The sequence below is a fragment of the Choloepus didactylus genome (assembly GCF_015220235.1).
Source record: "Choloepus didactylus isolate mChoDid1 chromosome 23 unlocalized genomic scaffold, mChoDid1.pri SUPER_23_unloc7, whole genome shotgun sequence".
NCBI classification, from domain to species: Eukaryota; Metazoa; Chordata; class Mammalia; order Pilosa; family Megalonychidae; genus Choloepus; species Choloepus didactylus.
The window spans coordinates 280725-290246 of NW_023637601.1; positions in this window are offsets into that span (position 1 = coordinate 280725).

Consider the following 9522-nt stretch of genomic DNA (forward strand, 5'->3'; position numbering starts at 1 on the left):
CATCTATTTGGTTACAAAGTTCCAGTCTTAAGGCCATGAAAATGTCTAAAAAAGGCATCAACATGAGTATACCTTCACTGAAGGAAGGCCAATGGTGTCTGGAAAACCTCTGTTAGCTGGGAAGGCATGTGGCTGGCGTGTGCTGATCCCTGGTTGTGTTTCAGCTCCTCTTTCAGCTCCTGTGCTTTCTTCAAAATGTTGCTCTTGAGGTGTTTTGTCCTCTCTTAGCTTCTCTGGAGCAAACACTGGACTAGCATCTGCAAGGTGACAGCAAAAGTCTGCTTTCAGCAGCCATCTCCAAAATGTCCCTCTCAGCTGCTCTGAGGTCCTTCTGTCTGAGCTATTTTATAGAACTCCAGTGATAAATCAAGACCCACCCTGAAATAGGTGGGCCCACACCTCCATGGAAATAATCTAATCAAAGGTATTACCCACAGTTGGGTAGGTTGCATCTCCCTGGATACAACCTAATCCAAAGTTTCTAACCTAATCAATGCTCATATGTCTGCCCTCACAAGACTGCATTAAAGAACATGCTGTTTGGGGGAACATAATACATCCAAAACAGCACAGCCTCCGAGCTGGGCTCCAGCTTCCTCCCGTCTACAACGTGGGGATATCGGCTTTGAGCCACCTGTCTACCCCACAGGTATATGGGCTCCAATCTGGGTCACAGCCTATACTTAACACTGTGGGTATTTGGGCTCTGAGTCAGATCCCAGCCTCCAACTGTCTACACCACAGTTACATAGGTTCAAAGCTGGGCCATAGCATCCACCTGTCTTTACCACAGGTATATGGGAAGGTGAGCCCCAGCCTGTACCCATTTACAGTGTGGGGATATGGGCTCCAAGCCTGTGCCCAGCCTCCAACAATTTCCCCCACAGTTATATGGGCTTTGGCCTGGGCCCCATGACTCCACATATCTAGAGAAAAGTTATTTGGGCTCTGAGCTAGTCCCCAGCCTCCAGCTATCTACACCACAGTTACAATGGCAACAAGCCAGGCCCCACACCCAAAGCCATCTATATTGTGCGAATATGGGATCCAAGCCTGGGCCCAGCCTCCCCCCATCTATAGTGTGGGGCTATGGACCCCAAGTTGGGCCCCAATCTCCACCTGTCTACCCCTCAGATATATGGGCTTCAAGCTGGGCCCCAGCCTCCCCTCGTCTACACCATGGGGACATGGGCTCTGAGCTGCGCCCTAGCCTCCATCTGTCTACACTCTGAGGATATGTGCTCTGAGCTGGGCCCAAACATCCATCCATTTACCCCACAGGTATATGGGCTCTGAGACAGGCCCAACCTCCACCTTTCTACACCAGTTATATGGGATCAAAGCTGGGCCACAGCGTCCCCAGTCTAGACCATGGGTATATGGGCTCAATGATTGGCCCCATCCTACACAGGTGTATATCCTGGTGTTATTGGCTCCAAGCCAGGCCTTAGCCTCCAACAATCTATCACACAGTTATATGGGCAATGAGCCAGGCCCCATGCCCAAAGCCATCTATATTGTGGGAATATGGGCTCCAAGCCTGGGCCCAGCTTCCACCTGTCTATAGTGTGGGGATATTGGCTCTGAGATTGGACCCAGCCTCCACCTGTCTACACTGTGGGGATATGGGCTCCAAGTAGGGCCCCACTTTCTCCCTGTCTACCCCACAGTTATATGGGCTCTAACTGGGCCCGAGCCTCCACCTGTCTGTCCCTCATGTATATGGGTCCCAAACAGAGTCCCACACCTCCACCCGGCTACAATGTGTGGATGTGGGATCCGACCTGGGCCCAGCCTGTACTCTTCTACACTGTGGGAATATGGGCTATGAGCTGGGTCCCAGCCTCCAGCCATTTACCACACAGATATCTGGGCTCCAAGCTGGACCACACGTATCCACCTGTCTACACCACAGTTATTTGTGCTCCGAGTTAGGCTCCAGGCTTTACCTGTCTAGACCACAGGTATACAGGCTCCTAGCCGGGCCCCAGCCTCCACTGTCAACCCTATAGGTATATGGGTTCCAAGGTCGGTCCCAGCCCCCAGCATCTACATTGATGGGATATGGGCTTCAAGCCATGCCCCAGCCTCCACCTGTCTTCATTGCAGGAATATGGGCTTTGAAATGGGCCCCAGCATCCAGCTGTCTACACCAAAGTTCTATGGGCTCCATGCTGGGTCCTAGCCTTCACCTCTCTTCAGTATGGGGATAGGGGCTCTGAGCTGGTCCCCAGCCTCCATCCATCTACCCCACAGTTATATGGGCTCCAAGCTTGACAGATGCCTCCACCTGTCTACCCAACAGGTATATGGGCTCATAGCCGGGCCCCAGACTCCACTGTCTACATTGTGGGAATATGGGTTCCTTGCCAGGCCCAGCCTCCATCCATCTTCTCCACAGGTATATGGGCTCCAAGCTGGGCCCCAGCATCCATCTGTCTACACCGCAGGTATATTGGATCCAAGTTGGACCCAACAACTCCACATATCTACACATAGGGATATGGGCTCTAGCCGGGCCACAGCTGCCACCTGCCTATATTGTGGGGATAAGGGCTCCATGCTGGGCCCCAGTTGTCACCTGTCTATCCCACAGGTATATGGGTTCCAATCAGGGACCCAGACTCCACACATCTATCCCATAGATACATCAGCTCCATGCTGTTCCCTAGCATCCACCCGTCTATACCACATGTATATGGGCTCTGATTCAGGCCCCAGCCTCCACCTGTCTACCCCCACAGGTATATGGGCTCCAAGATGGGCCCAAGCATCCATCCATGTCTATTGCGGGGATATGGACTCCGAGCCTGTCCCCAACCACCAACTGTCTACACTCTGGGGATATGGGCTCCAAGCCTGGCACCAGCCTCAACCCATCTGCATTGTGGAAATATGGGTGCTGAACCAGGCCACAGCCTCCACCTGTTTATACCACAGTTATATGGGCTCCAAGATGGGTGCCCCACAACCACCTGTCTACACAGTGTGATATGTGCTCCGAGCTGGGCACCAGCATTTCCCAGTCTGAACTGTGGGGATAGGGACTCTGAACTGGGCTGAAGTGTCCACTATCTACCTGACATGTACATGGCCTCCAAGCTAGGCTCCAGCCTCCACCCATCTACACTGTGGGATATGGGATCAGAACCTGGCCACAGGCTATATCTGTCTACCTCACAAGTATATGAGTTCCAAACTGGGCCTCAGATACCACCCGTCTACACTGTTGGGATATGGGCTCCCAGCCATACCCCAGACTCCTCCCAACTACACTGTGAATATATGGGTTCAGCCAGGACCTGTTTACCACTCATGTATATGGGCTCCAAGCTCTGCCCCACACCTCCAGCTGTTTACACCACAGATATTTGGACTCTGAGCCAGGCTGTAGCCTAGACCTGTCTACACCATAGGTATATGGGCTGTGAGCCATGCCTGAGCTTCCACCTAACAATGCTACTGGTATCTGGGTTCTGAGATGGGCCCCAGCCCCACACATCTGCATTGCAGGAATACTGTCTCCAGGCCAGGCCCCCAAATCCACATGTGTACCCCACAGGTATATGGGCTCAGAGCCATGCCCCAGCCTGCACCCATTTATATTGTAGGAGTATGGGTTCTCAGATGCACTCTGGCCCCTGCCAACTATGCCATAGATATAAGGGTTCCAAGCAGGACAACCCACCTCCACCTATCTACACCACATTTATTTTGGTTCAGAGCTCTGCTCTAGCCTCGATCTGCCTACACCACAGGTATATGGGCCCTGAGCCAGGTCCCAGCCTCCACCTGACACTCCTACTGGTCTCTGGGTTCCAAGCTGGGCCCCAGCCTCCACCTATCTACACTGCAGGAATATGGGTTCCAAGATGGGTCCCAGCCTCCACCAGTCTAAATTATAGGGATACGGCTTCAAGCTGGGCCACATTCTCCAACTGTCTACACTGTGGGGATTTGGACTCTGAGCCAGACCCCTGGCCTCCACATCTCTTACACCAGCATTATCTGGGCTTCCACCCAGGCCCCATGCCCCCACCCATCAACATTAGGGGATTTGGGCTCCAAACTGAGTCCTAAATTCCACACGTCTACACTGTGGTGATGTGGGGTTTGAGTAGCGTCCAGCCTCCTCCTCTCTACCCCACAGGTATATGGGCTACAAGATGGACCTCAGCCTCCATCTACCAAACCACAAATATGGGCTTTGAGCTTTGCCCCACCAACCACCTGTCTATACTACAGGAATATGGGCTTCAAGCTAGGCCCCAGCTTCCACATGTCTACACTGTTAGGATATCAGCTTCGAGCCTGGCCCCACATATTCACCTGTCTACACTGTGGGGATATGCGCTCTAGCTGGACCCTGCTGCCACCTGTGTGTCCCTCATGTGTATGGGTTCCAAGCTGGGCCCCAGCCTCCACCTGTCTACACTGAGGGGATATCACCTTTGACCCTGACCCCAACTACCAACTGTCTACCCCACAATTATATGGGCTTAATGTTGGGCCCCAGTCTCCACCTGTCGACACCACAGGTATATGGGCCCAGCTGCCTACACCAGTCTACACTGTGGGTATATGGGTTGCTTGCCATGCCCCAGCCTCCCTGCATCTACCCAACAGGTTTATTGGCTCCAAGCTGGGCCCCAGGCACACACCTGTCAATACTACAGTTGTTCCGTCTCTGAACCTGGGCCCAGGCTCCACCTGCCAACACCACAGTGATATGGGCTCCAAGCTAGGCCCCAAGCCTCCACCTGTCTATACTGTGGAGATATGTTTCCTGAGCCAGGCCCCTCTCTCCACCTGCTACCCCAGATGTATATGGACCCCAAGCTGGGATCCAGCCTCAAATTATCAACACTACAGGTATATGTGTTCCAAGCTGGGCCCCAGCCTCCACACATCTACATTGAGGGCATATGGGTTGCAAGATGGGTCCCAGCAGCCATCTGTCTACCCACAGTTATTTCAGCTCCATGCTGGGCCTCAGCCTCCACCTGTCTACACCATAGGTATTTGTGCTCCAGACCAGCTCCAGCCTCCACCCATCTGTACTGTGGTGATATGGTTCTGAGCTGGGCCCTAGCCCTCACCCATCTACCCCACAGGTATATGGGCTCCAAGCTCTCCACAGTCTACACCTGTCAACACTGTAAGGATATGGGTTCTGAGCCGGGCCCTAGCCTCCTCCTGTCTACACCACAGGTACATAGGCTCCAAGCTGGGCCCCAGACTCCACCTGTCTACACCACATGTATATGAGTTCCAAGCTTGGCACCAGCATACCCCCTGTCTACACTTTCATGATTTGGGCTCCAAGCTGGGCCCCAGGATCCAACTGTCTGTACTTTGGGGATATGGGCTTCGAGCCAGGCCCCAGCATCCACCTGTCTCCCACAGAGTTATATGGGTTCCAAGGTGAGTCCCAGCCTCCCCCTGTCTGCACCGTAATTATTTGGGCTTGGCCTGAGGTCAAACTCATGTGCAATCTGGGGATATGGGCTGTGAGCCAGACCCCAGCCTCCATCTGTCTACACCACAGCTGTATTGCTCCAAGCTGGGCTGCATGCCTACAACCAACTACACTGTGGGTTATGGGACTGGAGCTGGTCCCCGGGCTGTACCTGTCTGCACCACAGGTATGTGGTATCTGAGCCAGGCCCTAGCCTCCACCCATCTACATTGCTGAAATGGGCTGCAAGCAAAGTTGCAGCCTCTACCAGTGTGGATTGTGGTAATAATGGCTCTGAGTCAGGCCCGAGGCTCCACCTCTCTAGCCCACAGCTGTATGGGCTCCAAGCTGGGCCCCACACCTCAATCCATGTACACTGTGGGGATAGTGGCTCCAATCAGACCCCAGCCTCCAGCTCTCTACACTGTGGGGATATTGACTTTGAGCCATGCCCTAGCCTCCACCTGTCTACCCCACATGTACATGGGCTCCAAGATGTGCCCCAGCCTCTACCTGTCTACACTACAGATACATGGGATCCAAGCTGGACACCAGCCTCTACCAGTCTACACCACAAATATATTGGCTCCAAGCTTACCCCACACCTCCACCTGTCTAAACCAGTTGTTTGGGCTCCAAGCCAGGCCCAGCCTCCACCGTCTACATTGCAGTAAAATGGGCAATGAGCAGGGTCCCAACTTCCCCTTGTCCTCCCCAGAGATATAAGGGCTCCAAGCTCAGCCCCATGCCTATACCGGTCTACACTGTGGGGATATGGGCTCTGAGCCAGACCCTGTCCTCCATGTGTCTTCCAGGCAGGTATATGAGCTCCAAGTTAGACCCCATCCTCCATCTCTCTAGACCAGAGTTATATGGGCTCCAAGCCAGCCCACAGGCACCTCCTGTCTACATTTTGGGAATAAGGGCTCCAAGCTGGACCCCAGACTCCACCTGTCCACACCACAGGTATATGGGCTCCAGGCTCTTTGCAGCCTCTACCTGTCTACACCACAGGTATATGTGCTTGAAGCTGGGCACCAGCCTACACCTGTCTAAAGTGTGCGGATATGGTATCCAAGCCAGGCCCAGTCTCCACCAGTCTACACAAGTATATATGCTGCAAGCCGGGCCCAGCCTACCACCATCTACATTGCAGAATATGGGCTCTTAGCCAGGCCATAGCCAACACCCATCTATACTGTGGGGATATGGGCTCCGAGCCAGGCCACAATCTCCACCTGTCTACACCACAGTTATATGGGATCTGAGCTGGCCCCAGCCCCCACCTGTGTACCCCATAGGAATATGGGGCCAAGTTGGGCCTAAGGACAGTGTCTATATTGTGAGGATATTGGCTCCAAGCCTTGCCCCAGCCCCCCCATTTACCCTGTGGGGATACAGGTTCCAAGCTGGACCCAGCCTCCATCTGTTACAATGTGGCAATATTGTGGCCTCCACCTGTCTAAACCACAGGTATGTGGACTCAAAGGTCGGTTCCATGCCTCTACCATCTACACCATTGGTGTATGGGCTCCGTGCTGGACCCCAGCCTCTACCTGTCTAAACCACTGGCATATGAACTCCAAACTGGGCCCCAGCATAAAAGCATCTACCATGAGGGAATATGGGCTTCAAACGAGGCCCACCCTCCACCTGTCTACACCACAGTTATATTGACTCCAAGCTGGGCCCTAGGGCTGCCACCCATCTAAATTGAGGGAATATAGTGTCAGAACCAGGCGCAGTCTCCACCCACAAACACTGTGGGGATGTGGGCTCCAGGCTGGGCCCCACTCTCAACCTGCCTACCCCACAGGAATGTTGGCTCCACACTGGCCCCATCCACCACCTGTCTACTCCACAGTTATTTCAGCTTCAAGAAGGGCTCTCACCTCCATCTGTGTACACTGTGGTAATATGGGCTCCAAGTTAGGCCCCAGCCACCACCTGTCTACCCCACAGTGATATGGGCTCCAAGCAGGGCCCTGGGCCTCCACCCGTGCACATTGTGGGGATATGGTATCCAAGCCGGACCCCAGCATCTACCTGTCTACCCTCTAGGTGTATGGGTGCCAAGCTGGGAACCAGCCTCCACACATCTATCCCACAGGTATAGGGGCTCCATGCTGGACCGTAGCATCCACCCATCTACACCACATGTGTTTGGGCTCTGAAGAAGGCCCCAGCCTCCACATGTCTTCCTAACAGGAACATGGGCTCCAAGCTGGGACCCACGCCTCTACCTGTCTACACTGTGGGCATATGGACTTGGAGCTGAGCACCAGCCTCCACCCATCTACACTGTCATCACATGAGCTCTAAGTCGGGCCTCAGCCTCCCCCTGTCTATACTCTTCAGATATGGGCTCCAGGCTGACCCCTCCCTTCCAACTATCTATACTGTCAGAATATGGACACTGCCACACCCAGCCTCCACCTGTCCACCCCACAGGTATATGGGCTTCAAGATGGCCCAACGCCTCCATCCGTCTATACTGTATGGATGTATTATCCAAACTGGACCCCAGCATCCACCTGTCTATAGCACTTTTATATGGGTTCCAAGCTGGGCCCCACGCCACAACCAGGCTACAGGGTGAGGATATGGGCTCTGACCAGGGCCCCAGACTCGACCTATCTACACCAAATGTATATGGGTTCTGAGGTGGTACCCAGCATCCACATGTCTACACCACAGTCATTTGGGCTTCGAGCCAGGCCCTAGCTTCCTCCTATTTACACCACAGGTATATGGGCTCTGAACAGGCCCCATGTCACCACCGTTCTACCTTGTGGGGATATGGGCTGAAGCTTGGCCCCCCACACCCACCTGTCTACACTATGGGGATATGGGCTCCAACCTGGGCTCAATGCCTCCACCCATCTACACTGTGTGGATATGGGATCTGACCCGTGCCCAGCCTATACCCATCTACACTTTGGAATATGGGCTCTGAGCTGGACCCCGGCCTCCAGCCATCTATCACACAGATATATGGGTTCCATGCTGGGCTGTATGCATCCACCTGTCTATGCCATAGTTATTTGGGCTCCAAACCAGGCTCCAGCTCAAGCTGTCCACACCAAAGTTATATGGGCTCCAAGTCAGTCCCCAGCCTCCAATGGTCAACCCTACAGGTATATGGGTTCCAAGGTGGGCCCCAGCACCCAATGTCTATATTGATGGGATATGGGCTCCAAGCCAGGCCAGAGCATCCACCTTTTGATTGCAGGAAAATGGGTCCTGAGCAGGGTTCCAGCATCCATCTGTCTACACCACAGGTATGTGGGCACCAAGCTGGGCACCAACTTTGTTCTGTCTTCTTTGGGGAAATATGGGCTCCGAGACAGGCCACAGCATCCACCTTCTACCCCACAGGTATATGGGCTCCAAGCTCGAACCCAGCCTCCACCCGTCTACATTGTTGGAATATGAGCTCTGAGCTGCAACCAAACCTCCTCCTTTCTACCCACAGGTATATGGGCTCAGAGCTAGGCCTAGTTTCCAATGTCTAAACTGTGGGATAATGGCTCATAGCTGGGCCCAAGTCTCCATGTATCTACACTGTGGTATATGGGCTCTGAGCCAGCATATAACCTCCACTGTCTTCACTCCAGTTTTATGAGCATCAGGTGGTGCTCCATGCCTCTACATGTCTACACTGTGGGACTATGGGCTCTAAGCTGGGCCCCAGCCTCCACCTGTCTACCCCAATGGTATATGGGCTCCAATCTGGGCCCCCTGCTTCCACCTGACTACTCTTTGGGAGTATGGGTTCTGATCTGGACCCAGCATCTACCCATCTACCCCAGAGGTATACTGGCTAAGTTGGGCCATAGCCTCCACCCGTCTACACTGTGGGTATATGGGCTTGAGCCTGACCCCAGCCTCTACCTGTATATTCCACATGTATATGGGTTCCAAGCTGGGCCCCACACTTCCACTGTCTACACTGTGAGGATATGGCTTGAGCTGGGCCCCAGGCTTGTGGATATGGGCTGCTGGCCCCAGCTTGCACTGTCTACACTGTGGGGATTGGGCATGGGATAGCAGAGCCCCAGCCT